Source organism: Schistocerca serialis, chromosome 4, assembly GCF_023864345.2.
Source record: "Schistocerca serialis cubense isolate TAMUIC-IGC-003099 chromosome 4, iqSchSeri2.2, whole genome shotgun sequence".
In the NCBI taxonomy this organism is placed as follows: Eukaryota; Metazoa; Arthropoda; class Insecta; order Orthoptera; family Acrididae; genus Schistocerca; species Schistocerca serialis.
The window spans coordinates 458,599,620-458,620,050 of NC_064641.1; positions in this window are offsets into that span (position 1 = coordinate 458,599,620).

Consider the following 20,431-nt stretch of genomic DNA (forward strand, 5'->3'; position numbering starts at 1 on the left):
TAAACAAATAAAGATAAAATAAAATACTCAACAACCACGAGAGGTGTACGTTGGCCCCATGTAATGCCACTACAGAACATCGCCGCACCACCACTTTGTTTCACAGGTGGGATACAGTGTTGGAGGCATTGGACATTAACGAACTTTCATCAAGTACGCTTTGTGCGATTATCAGAGTATAATCACATCCGAGTTTCGCCTGGAAACAGCACCTGACGCCAATCCTGGGGCGTCCATTGTCCATGATTTGTTGCTCATATCTAACGGAGTCAATGCTGTTGTGGTGTAGGATGTGGTGCTCGCCATGGTCGTCGGGAATGGAGCTCCGCATCATGCAACTGTCTGCTAACAGTTTGATGCGATACATGACGCCCTATAGCCTCTTCGAACGCCGAATGCAGTTCTGGAGCGGTCAATCCACCGTTCATTTGACTCAGAAGTATGTGCACCTGGCGAAGGTGAACGGTCTGTGGGGTGCAAGTTCCCAACACTGCCGATCAACTGAAACAAGTTCCAAGTCCGCTCCACACTACCTGGACTCCGGTGCACACGTCGAACATCTTCCCTGGTTTACAAGCCTTCTGGCGAAACGTACACGACCCGATCGCCGGTCCTTCGTCATGTCCTTCCCGGCATGATGGATGTTCTCACTGTTGTCTCGGAGGCATCCCTACTGGCGCTTCGCTGAAATGCTGCAGTCAATTCGAATGCGGAGTTCTACGAGCAGGTGGAGCTGATAGGTACTTTCACAAACAATGACAGGGATGACGTTGCGGTCGGTGCATGAACGGTCGCACCACACCTGTAGAACGTGTCAGGGTGATGCAAAGCTATTGTTGATGTCTGTACGTACGGCTTGCTTAAACGATATAGTAGAACTGGCTAGCAAATCACACACAATTTTCATTTTGTTTGGAGTTCGTTTCGGGACATCTTATCCAAGATCAGAGAACCTGAAACACACAAATGCAATGTGATTAAAAAAACTGAGTACAAAGTAAATTTTCGTTGAAGAAATCTAACCAACTGCCTCTGCAACAACTTTTTGAAACTATAAAGAGAAATTATGGACACTCTGTGTTCTAGAGTACTAGGTGGTTCACAATGATAGATGCCCAGGGCCAGGTATTGAGACGGTACAGATGCTAGCTCCAACGCCCAACTATTACCGTACCGTCCTGTACATCTCCCACCAACAAATCTCGTTTGTTTTCGACTTTAGATTATTTTATTTTTCATATATTTCAGTTGCACTACAAAATCTTTTAGCCTGAGCAGCATCTTCCTTATTTTCGTTCAACAGTTCATTTCCTATTTTCTGTCCTACACTCACGCTCATAAATTAAGGATAATGCTGATACATGGCGAAACAACGCGCTGGTGGGCTGTTTGCGGGTTTAAATCACCTCGGGGTATGACCATCCGGTGCATTTGACCTGCGGTCGTCTCAAGGTGGCGCTGGCAGCAGTTCACATACACAGAGGTGTGTTGGTGCATGTCAGAGTACGGTGCAGCGAGTAAGTGTGCAGACGTTTTCAGACGTGCCAATGGTGACTGTGTGTTGAAAATGGCTCAAAGAACACATACTAATAACGTTATGAAGAGTAGAACACTAGGGTGACCGGAGGCTGGTCAAACACAGCAGGTCGTGGCACGGGCCCTCCGTGTGCCACAAAGTGTGATCTCAAGATTATGGCAACGATTCCGGCAGACAGGGAACGTATCCAGGTGCTACAGTACGGAACGTTCACAGTGTACAACACCACTAGAAGACCGATATTGATATCTCACCATCAGTACCCGCAGACGGTCATGGAGTACTGCAGGTAGTCTTGCTCGGGACATTACCGCAGCCAATGGAACAGTTGTCTCCAGACACACAATCTACTGACGACTGAACAGACATGGTTTATTCGACCGGAGACCAGCAATATGCCTTCCGCTAACCCCTGGTACCAGGAGAGCCCGTAAAGCCTGGTGTCAAGAACACAGTACATGGTCATTGGAACAGTGGTCCCAGGTTATGTTCACGGACGAGTCCAGGTATAGTCTGAACAGTGATTCTTGCCGGGTTTTCATCTGGCGAGAACCAGGAACCAGATACCAACCCCTTAATGTCCTTTAAAGGGACCTGTATGGAGGTCGTGATTTGATGATGTAGGGTGGCATTATGATTGGTGCACATACTCTCGTGCATGTCTTTGACAGAGGAAATGTAATTGGTCAGGTGAATGGGGACGTCATTTTGCCCCAGTATGTCCGCCTTCTCAAGGGTGCAGTGGGTCCCACCTTCCTCCCAATGGATGATAACGCACGGCCCCCACTGAGCTGCCATCGTGGAGGAGTACCTTGAAACAGAAGATATCAGCGAACCGTCCGCTGCCAGCCGCTTCAACGGACGCAGGAAGGCGCGCCCATCTCCCGTCTCAAGGCGTCGCAGTTCGCACCGGCCAGACCGATGTCGTGGGTTGACTCCTGTTGCTCTCGTGTCGACCGCGAAGTCACTACCCCTAACTATACGCCGCGGCCCACTCGACTCACGTGGCGACCTCACATGCGCCGACGCTCAAGACGGACAAGTCATCTTGTGTCTCAGTGCGCGACCGACCAACCGATCGATCCAACCGCCAATGACCATTGCCTGAGCAAACTCGAGCAGACTGGTTGCCTAACGTGCAGACTTAGATGCAGGAACTGAGCCCCGACCGGGCGACCACTCGCTGAGTTCTCTTACTGGCGGAGTGTAAAGACTCTCATTCTGCCGGCTTTAAAGGTTGATCCGAACGACAGACATACTAGCACTCCGGACAGACACTAACTGCCTAACAAATGCGGACGAGAGATAGACTAGCAAGCTGGGGACGAGAGACTGACCCAGACGGACTGGGCTAGTACCCTACTAGTGTTCACCAGGGGTGTCATAAGGCTAAAACGACAAATATTGGGTTAAGAAGCGGCAGCGATAGTTTTTCAATCGTAAGAATGTTTCTAGGGAGAGTCAGAAGCAGAAACTGTGGCTCGTCGTGGCACTTACCGCAGTGTTGTCAGTTATGAGTGTAGGTAACGGAGCAGGACAGTTTGGGGTGGGACAGGGACGGAGCGAACACTCGCGGTGCAACAAAGTATTGTTAAGTCCCTCTCTATAGAGAAGGTATCACACAGTCGCCTTCTTAGTTGCACAGCACTATGTCTATAACACTATGGACTGTAGCGGATGTAAGACCATCTGCAGTGATTCGTAGTTGTGCAGACGTTGTGTAGGCGGCGGCAAAGGTGCGCGAGAAAGAAACGAATGTAGTGTTTTTCGTACTTGTGAGTGTTCGTCGAAGTCCTGCATCTTCAGTTGAGAGCTTTTATGGTGGAAGAGTCGTGTGTATTGTGCTAGTGTTTTACAGCTTGAAGCTTTCGAGATAGGAGGTGATTTAGTTTCTCGAAAGTTTCTATGTAAGTCTTTACAATGTGTCTGATGGCTATCTGTCTGGTACAACACAATCCCGCAGAATTATTAATACCTCGTATGGAAGTATATAATATAACTCATACCTTAAGCTTAGTTGTTAGTTTTCGAAGCCATATATGTCAGCTGGTACCAGAAGTTCAGAAATGAGCGTCCCTCTGCCAATTTATAGTTCACTATTTCACATCGACTAACTCGGCATCAATAAGGCATCAACTTCTTGTTGCACTAACAATAATAGAATAACGTCCTACACTCCGACGGCGTTGTCTTCCAAAACATTAGAGGAGACTAACAGGCTAGTAGATAATGGAGCTTTCGCTAGAAATGCAGCTAAAAGGCTTCGATACAATGAATCCACATTATGGGAAAGGCAGCAGGCAATAGAGCGGCATCATTAAGGGAGTTTCGAGACAGTATTTTCTGAGACAGAGAAAATTGAATTGGCGGAGCACTGAATCAATCTGGATTCTATAGTCTATGGTCTCATATTTAAGCATTTCCGACATTTAGCTTTGCGGAAAGTAATGGCGTAAACTACACCCGTTTAATATAGAAACCCAAGTGACAGGGGAAGGCTTAGCTCGCTTATTAATCGTTCGTCGTAATTTAAATATGACGCAATCGCTGAAAATCAGTTTCGGGAGGATAATGCGGTCCAATAAAGTACAAATGGGCCTTTTTTCAGCAACTTGGAAACTTTGCAATCTAAATATAATTATCCCCTCCATCGAGTAAGTAATAAAGACTATACTGGGGGAACGGCAGGAAAATGTAGCAATAAAAGGGGAAATAATTATAATACAGTGTGTTTCCTTGTGTTAAAATGATTTTATTTAAATTAGTGATATGTTAGTGTTATTTATGATGTTTAATACGATCACGAGGACGTAGAGAACGATGATGATGATAATTGTGACGATGGTGATTTTGATACAGTAAAACATTACGCAGGGTGATTCCATAAGACCTTACAAAAATTTAGTTGGACATAGAGGATGCTCCACTGAACAATTTGAGGTACGAAACCTGTGGTCAGAGAAGCCGTCTTAAGGAGATAATAGGAATAAAACCACAGTACTGTGTAGTTTTTATTTACATTAGTTACAGTTAACTGCAGATATCATCACTGACACAATGAACGTACCATTTGTATTGTATCTTACAAAATGTGGTGGAACTAACGGCCATCAACCTCAATGCTAACATCACATCTGTGAACAAGATTCTGTCGCATCCTGACAAATATCCCTGGTCTGTTTCGAATCACATCACAGGCAGCTATAATTCTGACAACTAATTCCACCTCGGTATTCATTGGGGTCTTATACACAACTGACTCTAGATATCCCCATAGGAAATAATCAAGGAGATTTAAGTGACCGGCCGGAGTGGCTGAGCGTTTCTAGACGCTACAGTCAGGAACCGCGCGACCGCTGCGGTCGCAGGTTCGAATCCTGCTTCGGGCATGGATGTGTGTGATGTCCTTAGGTTAGTTAGGTTCTAAGTTCTAGGAGACTGATGACCTCAGAAGTTAAGTCCCATAGTGCTCAGAGCCATTTGAACCATTTGAGATTTAAGTTAGGTGACCTCGCAGGCCGTGGAACAGGACCTCCGCTTCCAATCTAGCGACCAGAAAATACCTCCTAGTAATCAGGGTCGTCCTACTCGCTTCCCTGTAGGAAATGAAGAATGCAAATGTAAATAAAGAGCACAGTACGTGTGAACTTGTATGCATGTCAGTTGTAAACAAGCTGGAAAACAGTAGTAATGGACGAAGCGGTAGACAAGTTTACTTGCATATCTCCCTAAGCAGGCTTCTCCGACCCCAGGTTCCCTACCTCAAACTGTTCAGTGGTGCCTTCTCTATGTCCTGTTATATTTTTGCACGCCCTTGCGGAAACACCCTGTACAAGTTAATAATGGCAGTACCTGACAAGTACTGTAATTCTCCTTTAGGCTGTTAGAGCTATAATAATTCCTTTTTGTGTGCAAATTCACCCCCATAACACTTGGGGGTTACCCCAAGCCTGGCGTAAATATCCAACTTCTTCGTTCGTAACATTTTGTTAAATGTAAGTTTAATACATGATACAAGCAATCTTGAACTTATGACATCGTGTACAGTATGGTCGTGGGTGGATTGTGTACAATTTTCATTGTCATGTACCAGAAAAGCAGAAGGAAAAAATTGAAAAGTGTTAAGTAAGCATATTTGCCCCCGCCTACCCTACGGTAAACGCCCTTCTCTTTCACATTCTGGCGTACGGTGCTGAGTTGAGCCTCCTGAGCGCGAGGCTGCCTCGGCGCTTATCCCATTCGGCGGTGGGCACCCAGCGTGTCGGGCCGGCGGCAGCTGATCCGCGGTCTCGGCCCTGGGTCACGCGCCCTGGCCGCGCCTTAATGAGCAGCCCCACAATGGCCGGCCTGCACAATGGGCGCGCTCAATGGCGACACGTGTCCGGAAAGCGAGCCGCCGCCGCCGCCACCGCAGGACCTTCGCACTCCCATTGTCACCCCCTGACTGGCCTCTCGAGTGGCCGGCAGTCACGCCTCTGAGGCGGTGCCGCTCTGTCGAAAATCCACAAATGAAATGTTCACAACAGCCGCTTTGTGGCTGCCGTGGACCTTCGCTTCTTGTTACGCTCCTCGGACACGAGTTACCACCTGTACGGCTGCTTGTTACCGTCCCTCGACACTCCTTGTGCGTGCTTGTCGCTGTTGCTGCTGTTGCTCGTGAATTACACGCACAATTCAGTTGGAGTACTGGCGCGCAGGTCGCCATGGAATCCGAACACTGGGCAACAGGTGGGTGAGAGCCAATGGAACTCGCCGCACGTGTCCCACATCGATATCAGCGTCAGCGTTTGTCTCTGGCAACGCAGCTCCCCGCCCTGACGCACTGGTGCCACGTAAGGGCGTGACCAGGACTGCTCGCTGGCCACGCATTCCCAACACGTCGCTGTGCCATACTCCACACCGGGGTGGGTGTCGTCGCTCAACGCCAGCACATTATCCTGGACGACACGTAGTAAATACGTGGTTTCGAGGGAACGAGTTGCAACATAGACTGCTTGACAAAAGAAGTGGTACAGCCTGAAGCGGAAGACGAAACGAAATAAAACTCCACGGCTTTAGAGGGTATACGACGTTATTTTAGTGATTGCAAAATTGAGTCAAATTTACAACGAACTTGCCACTATTAGCTCTCCTATCAGTTGCATCCCTCCGGTATTGATGTGATTCGGTTCGGATAGGTGTCATAAAGAGTTCCCTCAATCGATACCAGACATGATCTGAAGCTATGCCCGATGGTTCCCCACACCATGACGCCAGGAATAACAGAGCTGTGTCTCTCCAGAACATTGGAAGAATTTGACCCCTCCCAAAGCAGCAGACATACTCGCCGACGACGGTATCCGCGGTAGCGCAGGGCGCGATTCATTGCTGAACACTGTGCGAGGACATTCATCAACAGTCCATTTTTCCTGGTCACGACACCGCTCCAAACTCTGCCGTTTCTGATCAGGTGTTAACGGCAGCCTAAGAATAGGACCACAGTTCCCGTGCGGGATGACACATACTGTTGCAAGGAGTCCATTATTTGTTCTCGAATGGCAGGCGCGGATGTGAAAGGGTTACGATGTTCTTAGTTCGCGATATGAGTATCCTCCCTTGCGGTGGTCAGCCATGATCGGCCGGAACTTTAACGACGAGTGTGCCAGCACTTGCTGCCGTCATCGGTCCACGGTCACCTTCGAATGTCCCACAAATGTGGATACCGCACGATTCGAGCAGCAGGAGACCCTCTAAGACATCCATTTCAAAGACTGTCACGTGCTGATAACTCCGTCTCACACGAGCACGCGGCATCTTTGTGTCCTCCAAAGTGATCACTCAACATCTAACGCTGGTAACGCCCGTTATATACTCTACATGACACCAATAAACACGAACAACTCTAACACAATCTTGTTGCCGTTCAACACTGAAGAGCCAAAGAAACTGGTACACCTGCGTAATATCGTGCAGGGCCCCTATGAGCACATCGAAGTGCCGCAACACGACGTGGCATTGACTCGAATAAAGTCTGATGTAGTGCTGAAGGGAACTGACACCATTAATCCGTAAGAGGACGAGGGGGTGGAGATCTCTTCTGTAAAGCACGTTGCAAGGCATCCCAGATATGCTCAATGACGTTCATGTGTGGGGAGTTTGGTGGCCAGTGGATGTGTTTAAACTCAGAAGGGTGTTCCTGGAGCCGCTCTGTAGCAATTCTGGACTTTTGGGGTGGAGCATGGTCTTGCTGGAATTTCCCAAGTCCGTCGGAATGCACAGTGCACATGAATGGATAAAGGTGATCAGACAGGATGCTTACGTACGTCTCACCTGTCAGAGTAGTATCTACATGTATTAGTGGTCCCATATCACCCCAACTGCACACGTCCTACATCATTACAGAACCTCTGCCAGCTTGAACAGTCGCTGCTGACATGCAGGATCCATTGATTCGAGAGGTTATCTTCACACCCGCACACCTCCATCCACTCGATAAACGAGACTCTTCCGACCAGGCAAGATGTTTCCAGTCATCAACAGTCCAATGTCGGTGCTGATGGGACCAGGCGAGGCGCAAAGCTTTGTGTTGTGCATTCATCACGGGTACACGAGTGGGCCTTCGGCTCCGAAAGCCCATATCGATGATGTTTCGTTGAATGGTTTGCACGCTGACACTTGTTGACAGTACAGCATTGAAACCCGTAGCAATTTAGGGAAGGGTTGCACTTATTTCACGCTATACGATTATCTTCAGTCTTCGTTGGTCCTGTTCTTGCAGGATCTTTTCCCGGCAGCAGCCATGTCGGAAATTTGTTTTACCAGATTCCTGATATTTGCGGTACACTTGTGAAATAGTCATACGGGAAAAACGCCATTTCATCGCTACCTCGCAGATACTGTGTGCCAACGCTCATGCATCGACTGACACCACGTTGAAACCCACTTAAATTTTGAATGAGTTAAATATGTAGCAGCAGTAACCGATCTAACAACTGCGCCAGACGCTTGTTGTCTTATATAGGCTTCGGCGACGGTAGCGCAGTATTCTGCTTGTGTAAATATCTCAGTATTTGAATACCTATGCCTATACTAGTTTCTTTGGTGCTTCAGTGTACATGTTACAGGGAATTATCACGGAGGACATATGCGCTGATGGTATGGACGCGCAATTCAATTATGTGTACATGCTGTCTGTGTTTTGATACCTATAGCATACTAAGGTCGAAATCGGTCAATAGTGTGAACTGCAGCAAATAAAAAGCTTGCGAATCAACCAATAACAGTTGACGTAGAACCGTGTTTCCATCTTCCAATATGTTCACTGTGGTGGTGCTTCATATGAAGAAAAAGATTGAAATTACGTAACTTGTAAGAGTGAACTCGTTTGTTCATAAAGAAATAGCTTATATGTTTTCTGTTGCGTACACTGACAGCATAATCTAAACACCAGTTCGATAATAAATCTACTACGCAGAGTTCATGATTATAAAGGTGAGACAGTATTTAATTCTTCGTAAATCGCCAGTTTTTCTCCCTCGAATGTACTTTCGGTAAAGAACTGCTGATAACAATCTCCTCGGTGAGAAAATGTCAATGCATATCGTCTCAACGAAAAAATAGTATTGCAAATAATTACTTTAGAAAACCGGATCTGAATCTTAAATAAAACCCATGTAGTTTTTGCCACGTAGCTTTTGTAAAAATGACATCATTGTATGGGTGTGTGGTGTGGTAGTAACTTACAGTGTTATTGAAGCCTTTGATGTTAGTGCCACCAGATACAAGTAGCAACTACTACAGCTGTTTCACTTCGTGGCAGCATTGTCCTATACGAAACCGCAGATTTCGTTGTGTTCCAACGGCAATAGAAGTGAGCTACGTTGCTTCTGACATCTATCGACTGACTCCGAGCTTCATCTTGCACATGAACAGGCCAAAGTTGACAGCTAAACACGACCAGAGAAAGAATAGTCTCACAAATTTGTAATGTCAGGGTATTTGGTTCGATGAGTATAGAGTTGCAGAACATACCATCTCAAAAACAAGAAAAATTTGGAACAAACGTTGTAGGGTGAACGGAGAGGCTGCAAAAGATTATCCCGGTTTTCTATTCTCGACGCTAGGAACAAATGGAGCCGTAGACCGGAACGTGTAGTAAGACCAGGAAACATGCGCAAAGCACATTGTTGGACCAGTTTTCTTGTGTGTTGTTAATATCCAGCAGATGGATCGTAGTCCTTGGCCTACATTAAACATATTAAAACCTCCTTCTTTGGGAGGTGAGGGGTGGTGGGATGTATTCGTTTGTTCGAAATCGAAGATTCACAACAGACACCTGTTCACTGTTCAGTCACACTAATGTGACCACCAGTCAAAAGCCTGAACAACCACCTTTTGCAGCACGGACCGGTGCGAGACGTACAGGAAGAGGGTTAAAGAGAACGTAGAACCTACAGACAGAGATGTGGAAGCATGCCGCCTACAGCGCCGTGGCCAGCTGCGATATGTTTCTCAGTTGAAGATGCATGGCGTGAACAGCCATATTGAAGTGGTCCCACAGATTGTCGATCATTTTCAAATCTGGAGAGTTTGGTGGTCAGGAGAGTATGGTAAACTCATGCTGGTGCTCTTCGAATCACGCAATTACACTGCGAGATGTGTGCCGCGTTGTATTGTCCAGCTGGTAGATGTCATCGTGCAGAGGAAAAACAAATGCATGTAGGGGTGGATGCGGCCCCCCCGGGATAGACGTAAACTTGGGATGATCCACTGTCACTTCCGGAATCGCGAAATCATCCAGAGAATGGAGTGGAATCACTCCCCAAAACACAACTCTCCTTTCACCGGCTTGGATCGTTCTGACTATTTTTGCAGGGTGTTTGCTTCCAGGCGTTCCACGCCGTATGTGCCAGCAGCCATGTCTCTGATAGTGCATTAAATGTGATTCTTCAGAAAAGGCTATCTGTCGCCACTCAGTGAACGTCCAGTTGCGGTATTGGTGTGCAAATTCCAGCCTTCGTCGCCGACGAACAGCAGTTAGCATGGGCGCCTGCTGCGAAGCCGTCGTCGAACTCCGACATCTATGGCTCGAAATGTAATAGAGTTGCCTCGGCGTCGGTTTTGGGCTGCGCCATTTTGCCATGCATGCTGCAGTTTAACTACGGCGGCACGCGAACAGTTTACAGGCTTAGCCGTTTCGGAAATGCTTTCAGCCTTGGCCCGAAAGCCAAAGATCAGGCCCCGCTGGATGTCTCCGTTCCCGCATTATGACAACAACTGCACTTTTTACTGCGTCCCCCCGACACGCTTCAGGTACCCTCCACTACTAGTGCTGCCAACCGCCTTTTCTGAGTGGTTATTGCTTGTTATCGTCGAACATGGGCTGTGGTCACATTAATGTGACTGGACCGAATACAAAATCCTTGCGCTAGTTTCTCTACTGGTAGTTGTACGAGGGCAGCTCAATGAGTAATGCAACACATTTTTTTTCTGAAACAGGGGTTGTTTTATTCAGCATTGAAATACACCAGGTTATTCCCTAATCTTTTAGCTACACAACACAATTTTTCAACGTAATCTCCATTCAATGCTACGGCCTTACGCCACCTTGAAATGAGGGCCTGTATGCCTGCACGGTACCATTCCACTGGTCGATGTCAGAGCCAACGTCGTACTGCATCAATAACTTCTTCATCATCCGCGTAGTGCCTCCCACGGATTGCGTCCTTCATTGGGCCAAACATACGGAAATCCGACGGTGCGAGATCGGGGCTGTAGGGTGCATGAGGAAGAACAGTCCACTGAAGTTTTGTGAGCTCCTCTCGGGTGCGAAGACTTGTGTGAGGTCTTGCGTTGTCATGAAGAAGGAGAAGTTCGTTCAGATTTTTGTGCCTACGAACACGCTGAAGTCGTTTCTTCAATTTCTGAAGAGTAGCACAATACACTTCAGAGTTGATCGTTTGACCATGGGGAAGGACATCGAACAGAATAACCCCTTCAGCGTCCCAGAAGACTGTAACCACAACTTTACCGGCTGAGGGTATGGCTTTAAACTTTTTCTTGGTAGGGGAGTGGGTGTGGTGCCACTCCATTGATTGCCGTTTTGTTTCAGGTTCGAAGTGATGAACCCATGTTTCATCGCCTGTAAAAATCTTTGACAAGAAATTGTCATCCTCAGCCACATGACGAGCAAGCAGTTCCGCACAGATGGTTCTCCTTTGCTCTTTATGGTGTTCGGTTAGACAACGAGGGACCCAGCGGGAACAAACCTTTGAATATCCCAACTGGTGAACAATTGTGACAGCATTACCAACAGAGATGTCAAGTTGAGCACTGAGTTGTTTGATGGTGATCCGTCGATCATCTCGAACGAGTGTGTTCGCACGCTCCGCCATTGCAGGAGTCACAGCTGTGCACGGCCGGCCCGCACGCGGGAGATCAGACAGTCTTGCTTGACCTTGCGGCGACGATGACACACGCTTTGCCCAACGACTCACCGTGCTTTTGTCCACTGCCAGATCACCGTAGACATTCTGCAAGCGCCTATGAATATCTGAGATGCCCTGGTTTTCCGCCAAAAGAAACTCGATCACTGCCCGTTGTTTGCAACGCACATCCGTTACAGACGTCATTTTAACAGCTCCGTACAGCGCTGCCACACGTTTAGTTAGTCAGACGACCGGTTTCGGTACCACCCTACCCGTGGAGAGCAGTCGTCAAGCTCGTTTACTCAAGTGAGTGTGTCATATACGATTGCGTAAGTAATATACATGACCCGCTCCGTCTTCGCACGAGAAACTAGGTATCCACGGCTGGACAAATTGTCTGGCTTAGCGGTAACAGATTATGCAGTACGCACAAACCTTCATCGCGAATATGTTTATGTCTCAGTGGAAACTGTATCGAAATCTCTACAGTATTTCTACATCTACATCTACATCTACATGGATACTCTGCAATAAGTGCGTGTCAGAGGGTTCATCGAACCATTTTCATCGTACTTCTCTACTATTTCACTCTCGAATAGCGCGTGGCAAAAAGGAACACCTAAATCTTTCCGTTAGAGCTCTTATTTCGATTATTTTATTATGATGATCATTTCTCCCTGCGTTGGTGGGCGTCAACAAAACATTTGCAGGTGAGGTAATCAGTCCCCTTGAACTCAGAACTACTTAAACCTAACTGACCTAAGGACAGCACACACTTCCATACCCGAGGCAGGATTCGAACCGGCGAGCGTAGCAGCCGCGTGGCTCCAGACTGAAGTGCCTAGAACCGCTCGGCCACCATGACCGGCTTTTTCGATGTCCTCCGTCAATCCTACCTGGTAAGGATCCAATACCGCGCAGCAATATTCCAGCAGACGACGGACAAGTGTAATGTAGGCTGTCTCTTTAGTGGGTTTGTCGCATCTTCTAAGTGTTCTGCCAACAAAGCGCAGTCTTTGTTTCGCCTTCCCCATAATATTATCTATGTGGTCTTTCCAATTTAAGTAGCTCGTAATTGTAATTACTAGGTATTTAGTCGAATTGACAGACCTTAGATTTGTGCGATTTATCGTTTCCCCGAAATTTATCGTATTTCTTTTAGTACCCATGTGGATGACGTCTCACTTTTCTTTGTTTAGTGCTGTGTGTGTGAAATCTTATGGGACTTAACTGCTAAGGTCATCAGTCCCTAAGTTTACACACTACTCAAACTAAATTATCTTAAGGACAAACACACACACCCATGCCCGAGGGAGGACTCGAACCTCCGCCGGAACCAAATAGTAACTTAAGACAATTATATAAATGGTAAGCATGTTGCTACATTTTTCAGTGAGGAGCAGTACTACAGTATAATTCTACAACTGACTCTGTACACATCACAGCGATAGGTTGTAAACATGATCCGTGGAATATGCAAATAACTAAACCAAAGTGAACAACACATAATTATTTCGCAGAGCATGGATCATTGCAGTTTATTACAAGGTGATAATTTGTGGGTTACAGCAAGGTCCTTTCCGCACGCAGTTTGTTACAAGCGAATCTCTTCAGGGTATGTCCTCGTCCACCCTCGTTTGTCACGAGCTATGCCTGCGCTAGTACGCTCAGGAACATCGTTATTCGAAAACAGAATAATGGAAGCACATGCTCGCTCCACGTATCACACTTACTGCTAGGTCCCTATTAAGTCAAGGGAAAATTCCGGCTCTGCGTGCTACGTTTCTTCTTATATTAAACGAGAAAAACCAAAGAGTTAGAAAATCGTGGAAACGTATTGTGTATGACACACGACTAACCAGACGTGAGATTTCCTCATACTACATGCAGTTTAACGACGTAAGTGCAAACGACAATAATGTTTTCAGTCTTTTTTGTGGCAACTTGCTACACCAAAATATCTGTAATAATACATCTATGCATTTGCGCGCGCGTGTGTGTGTCTGTATGTGTGGAGTGGAGTGTAACTGTAACGTTTGTGTTGGATGATGATGGTGATGGTGATAAGAGAAGGGGGGAGGTGAAATCCATTTCCGGGACATACAGTATCTATTCATTGCGAATAGCACCAAGGAGTGCCCCCAACCTTAGAGTCTTTATCCGACGAGCGGATCACCATCCACAGTGGCACATGCCCGCAGTTCATGAGACACTGTAGAGAGGCTTGGTATTTACAATAGGACATTGGCGCTAAGTCCAGTGATCAGAAACTTTATGCCACGACCTCTCCTCCCCTTGTCGACCAAAGACTAGCAGTGGAAATTTTTTTCCACCTACAGGATTGGAATTGGCTTATTCCCGGGCCAATGTTTTCATTTATCTTCGAATGTCAACATCGTCATTTTGCGAGATGCTTGACGACTCATAAGACACAAAGAGAATCACTTAGAACTAGATCAGTGTTTTTTAGCAGAAGAGAACTTGGTCATCGCACTAAAGTAATTCACAACACTAACGTCAATGCATTTGCCATGATTCAGAGTGGAGAAAATCCACTTTATAATTAGGTCACAGCACGGTAGGGGACGTCCAATCGAGTAAGATTTTCAAGATAAACACAAGTCGGGAATGCACGCTTGTGGAATGTTCTTATTGGGGTACCCTTTACTTATTAAAAAATAAAGTGAACAATTATCTTTTTCGGTTAAGGATCCATTATACATGGTATTCATAAAGCCACATACCATTGTAAGATGGCTGTTTTTGATTATGTTATTGGATGTGTTAATATCTGTGCATGAAAATGATATATTTGAAGAATTGTGGTTAGAGAAACAATTGCTAGGCAACAGTATCTGTGTCTGTGATGGCAGCATTGTGAAGTCGTTGAATCTTTGACAGTCAGAAGTGAATAGCTGCGGTGTGCAGCAGGCGGGGATTCGTGGAGTGCACAGTGTAATTCATGTACGCACTTTTGGAACTATGTGAGTTGCAGATTAATTACAAGGAGGTATGATGACTCAGAACAATGGCTGGATAGCATAAGTACATAAAAAGGATTATGAAATGAAGAACAAAGTATTATTTGATAAGGTAAAGAGTGTATTTTTATTTTTGTAGGCATGTTTTGTTAGTCCACTTCACCTTCGTCACAATCGAGCTTTTTATTATTATTCTACTGATTGATCTTCTGAGTTAATTTACTGTACCACATAAGTTTTAGATTAAATGAATTTTCGTATTAGAGTCCATAACTATTTTTTAAGATCCTTCTTAACTGAAATTTCAGAACTTAAAGATGGACTCATGTGTTTAATTGGCATTACTCTGTGTCGAGCTTATGGTTCAAATGGTTCAAATGGCTCTGAGCACTATGGGACTTAACATCTATGGTCATCAGTCCCCTAGAACTTAGAACTACTTAAACCTAACTAACCTAAGGACAGCACACAACACCCAGTCATCCCGAGGCAGAGAAAATCCCTGACCCCGCCGGGAATCGAGCCCGGGAACCTGGGTCAATCTTATGAACCCATTTTCTCTGGATCAACTGTAGTTAAATTTTAGCAGTATTTTTTGTAGCTGTTGTGGAGTCTAGCTGTGTTGCTGTTTCTGACAGTATTTCATTTTCCAGGTGAGATTCATCATATGAGATTTTTTCGTTTCCTTTGTGCAAGGTAGGTTCTATCAGTTTCTTTATTTTACCGGGGCATATGTCAGTGCAGAAATTTTCGTGTGCTTCAGGTTAAATTCTTTTTAAGTCGACATTGAGTTTTTTGTATGCAGTTACTTTTTTTCCAAACAGATCGCATTGACCAAGTCTACTGAGGGTGAAATTATTTATTGGTTAGCTTATTTATCCACTTCTGAACAAGACAGGTTTCGCACACAGGATCCTTTTCAGTTTAATGTAAGTGATGTGGCTTTGAGCTCAGTAGCACATGTAGGATGTCAGTTCAGATTTCCAGGTTTGTTTTTCCGATAACACATACTGAGGTAAAGGCTAATCACTTACACCATTTTCTACTTAAACATTCCAATACTGTGTACTAACAATATGAACATACACTGAGGCATTTCTTGATACAAATGTAGTTCTTTTCAGTGTGAAGACCCTCCAAACGTAAACACAAAACCCATCGTTCCTCTGTTGCCCGAATCAGCCTTCCTAACATAGCTGGCGCTATTTGTTCCACGCCTGCAAAACTGCGGTTTTTCACTTCTTGATGATAGTTGATTTTCACTTGATACACCTCGGACATCACGGATCCCAGACGAAATATCCTCTGGGGTCAAATCGAGTGAGCGGAGAGATCAAAGTCATGGTGAGACACCGCCAAATCATTTCCCAGGAAAAATTGGCAGGTAGGTAGTCCCGGATGCAGTCCGTCAGCAATAGTAGCTGCTCTTTCTTCAAGTCAGAAATGGTAAGGGACGTCATAATGACCCTGTATTTGCTGCTCCAGGGGCCCAAACCGATCAAAATCCACCACTGGCTAGGTTGACGACGAAGATGTCACAAACTGTCAGTTACAGAAGCAACTGCCGTAAAGACTGCTGTGACAGCAGATGAGCAGTCTGCGCGTGCGCGTTTCGCGAACAACCGACAAGCTGCTTTTCGGCGGCCGCGCCGCGCCGCGCTGGGAAGGGGTGACAGATGAAAGGGAATCTGCTCACGCCCGCAGAAGCGGCTGCGCGTGCGGCTGCGGCTGCAGGGTGGCCGCACTGTGACAGCTGAACACAGCAACCATCTCATTAGAGCTGCAAACAAGCTTAACGCCCGGTAAGCCGCGGCTAAAGCTATTAGTGACATCGGGCGCCGACAAGGATATACGAGCCGCAAGGAAACTGCCGCCAATGGCAGCGAGAGGCCACCAGGCTAAGAAACGGTAAGAGCTGCCCCCGAGCGGAAGTATCAGATTAGAATCCGCTTAGACGTGCCAAACTGAGACGCCAATCGCTCCTTCCGACGATAATCTGTACAGAAACCCTGCCGACAGTGAAAAAAGAGCCTTGTCGCTTGGACGTAAACCGATCTGCTACCGAAAGCGAAAGTAACAATCAGATGCTAGATTTTAATGTTTCTCCGACACTGGGATCATCAGAGACGGAGACGGTGAGGAAGAAAGGTCCATCTTATCGCAAGTTCGTGACATACTATCGGATGAGACAGCGACCAACACAGTCAGAAAAAAGTATTTGCTTTCTCTGTAGTCTTACTCTTATTTTGTAAAATTAAAGTCTCCCACCGCGTCTGCTATCTGCGTATGAAGGATAACCTCAAGAAATGAAATATTGTCTCAAAATATGGTAGAAAACCCAAAGAGATTCTGGTAGTATGTAAAGTACACCAGTGCCAAAAAACAGTCAATGCCGTCACTGCGCGATAGAGATAGAAATGTTACCGATGATGGTGCCCCTAAATCGGAGTTACTAAATACTGTTTTCCGTAATTCCTTCACGAAAGAAGACGAAGTAAATATTCCAGAATTCGAAACCAGAACAGCTGTTAGCATGAGTGACATAAAAGTAGATATCTTAGGTGTTGCGAAACAATTCAAATCACTTAAGACAGGAAAGTCTTTCGGTCCAAATGGTATACCAATCAGGTTCCTCTCAGCGTATGGAGACACCATAGTGCCTTTCTTAGCGATCATGTACAACCACTCACTTGACGAACGGTCTGTTCCTAAAGACTGGAAAGTAGCACAGGTCACACCAATATCCAAGAAAGGAAATAGAAGTATCCCATTGAATTACAGACCCATATCACTGACCTCAATTTGCAGTAGGATTTTGGAGCATATACTGTACTCGAACATTCTGAATCACCTTGAAGAAAATGACTTATTGATACATAAACGCCGGCCGGAGTGGGCAAGCGGTTAAAGGCGCTACAGTCTGGAACCGCGCGACCGCTACGGTCGCAGGTTCGAATCCTGCCTCGGGCATGGGTGTGTGTGATGTCCTTAGGTTAGTTAGGTTTAAGTAGTTCTAAGTTCTAGGGGACTGATGACCTTAGAAGTTAGGTCCCATAGTGCTCAGAGCCATTTGTTACATAAACAACACGGGGATCTCAACTGGTTCAAATGGCTCTGAGCACTATAGGACTTAACTTCTGAGGTCATCAGTCACCTAGAACTTAGAACTACTTAAACCTAACTAACCTAAGGACATCACACACACCCATGTCCGGGGCAGGATTCGAACCTGCGACCGAAGTGGTCGCGCGTTTCCAGACTGTATTGCCTAGAACCGCTCGGCCACTCCGGCCGGCCACGGGGATCTCAGGTCGATTCCATATTCCTAGATCTCCAGAAGGCTTTTGATACCGTTCCTCACAAGCGACTACTAATCAAATTGCATGCATGTGGAATATCGTCTCAGTTGTGTGACTGTATTCGTGGTTTACTCTCGGAGAGGCTACAGTTCGTAGTGATAGACGGTAAATCATTGAGTAGAACAGAAGTGATATTTGGCATTCCGCAAGGTAGTGTCATGGGCCCTCTGCTATTCCTGATTTGTATCAGTGATCTAGGTGATAATCTGAGCAGCCCCCTTAGATTGTTTACAGATAACGCTGTAATTTACCGTCTAGTAAAATCATCAGACGATCAATTCCAATTACAAAATGGTCTAGAGAGAATTTCTGTATGGTGCGAAAAGTGGCAATTAGCACTAAACAGCCGCGTGGGATTAGCCGAGGGGTCTAAGGTGCTGCAGTCATGGACTGTGTGGCTGGTCCCGGCGGAGGTTCGAGTCCTCCCTCGGGCACACACATCTGAACATCTAAGTTACTATTTTTATATACAGTGATTTATACTTGACCGTGTTCAATCTCTCCTTCCTTCTACCTTCTACGTTCGGAAATGCTTCTGTGAAGCAGAAGGAACTGTCCAGCAGAAACGACGTGGGTTTGTGTTTGCAATTAATTTTACTGTCTATTAAATTCCCTGCATTAAAGTTCTTTTATTGCTTCCCGTGCCGCTCTAAGGGTGCGCGATGGATAATGTTAGTCATTTCTCCTTGTAGTAGTATACTCTTTTTTTTAAAAAAAATTACGCACCACGAAGGAATTATGCGAATGGGACGGAAATATGTAGATGTGATGTACATGATGGCAGACAAACAGATGATAACAATTTCAGAAAAAAATCGGGTGATCCATTTAAGAGAAAGAGCTTCAGAAATTGAGCAAGTCAGTTACGCATTGATCCATCTCCGACCCTAAGGCAAACAGTTATACGGCCTGACATTGACTGAATGAGTTGTTGAATGTCATCGTGGCGTATATCGCTCCAAATTTTGTCCAACTGGTGCGACAGATAGTGCCGAGCTGGCTGGAAGGCCCTGCCCATATTCCTGGCCGGCCGCTGTGACCGAGCTGCTCTAGGCGTTTCAGTCCGGAACCACGCGGCTGCTAAGGTCGCAGATTCGAATCGTGCCTCGGGTATGAATGTGTGTGATTTCCTTAGGTTCTAAGTCTAGGGGACTGATGACCTCAGATGTTAAGCCGCATAGTGCTTAGAGCCATTTGAACCATTCGAACCATTTGAATCATAATCCTCCAGACATTGTCAACTGGGAAGAATTTTGCTGGCCACGGTAAGGTCTGGCAAGCACGAATATTAGCAGTAGAAACTCTCGCCGTGTGCAGGTGGGCGTTATCTTGCTGAAATGTAAGCCCAAGATGGTTCGCCGTGAAGGGCAACGAAACGACAAGTAGAATAGCGTCGAAGTAGCGCTGTGCTGTAAGAGTTGGCTCAAATGGTTCAAATGGCTCTAAGCACTATGCGACTTAACTTCTGAGGTCATCAGCCGCCTAGAACTTAAAACTAATTAAACCTAACTAACCCAATGACATCACACACATCCATGCCCGAGGCAGGATTCGAACCTGCGACCGTAGCGGTCGCTCGGTTCCAGACAGTAGCGCCTAGAACCGCACGGCCACTCCGGCCGACGCTGTAAGAGTGCCGCATATGACAACCAAAGGGGTCCTGCTATGAAAATAAATGGCACCCCAGACCATCTCCCATGGCCTGACGTGCGTCATCAAACTAGTCAGAAATCAGATGAACTAGAAAAAAAAAATTTGTGGATGGCAACTCGAATATGTCTCGTCTGTACTTGTGTGAAACAGTGGAGTGTTGCAAAAATGGTATCCTCATTGGGTAATGTATTTTTAAAAGCGTAATTTAAAATTTCTGCTTCCTATCTGCCATCTTCAGTTTCTGATCCAGTCGGATCGTCAGGTTTGTATTTGTTTATTGACTTCATGAACGGCCAGAACCATCTAGGGTTTCTGGGTTTCACGCATTGCCCTTCTTCTGGACGAACGAAAATGGTTCAAATGGCTCTGAGCTCTATGCGACTTAACTTCTGAAGTCATCAGTTCCCTAGAACTTAGAACTAATTAAACCTAACTAACCTAAGGACATCACACACATCCATGCCCGAGGCAGGATTCGAACCTGCGACCGTAGCG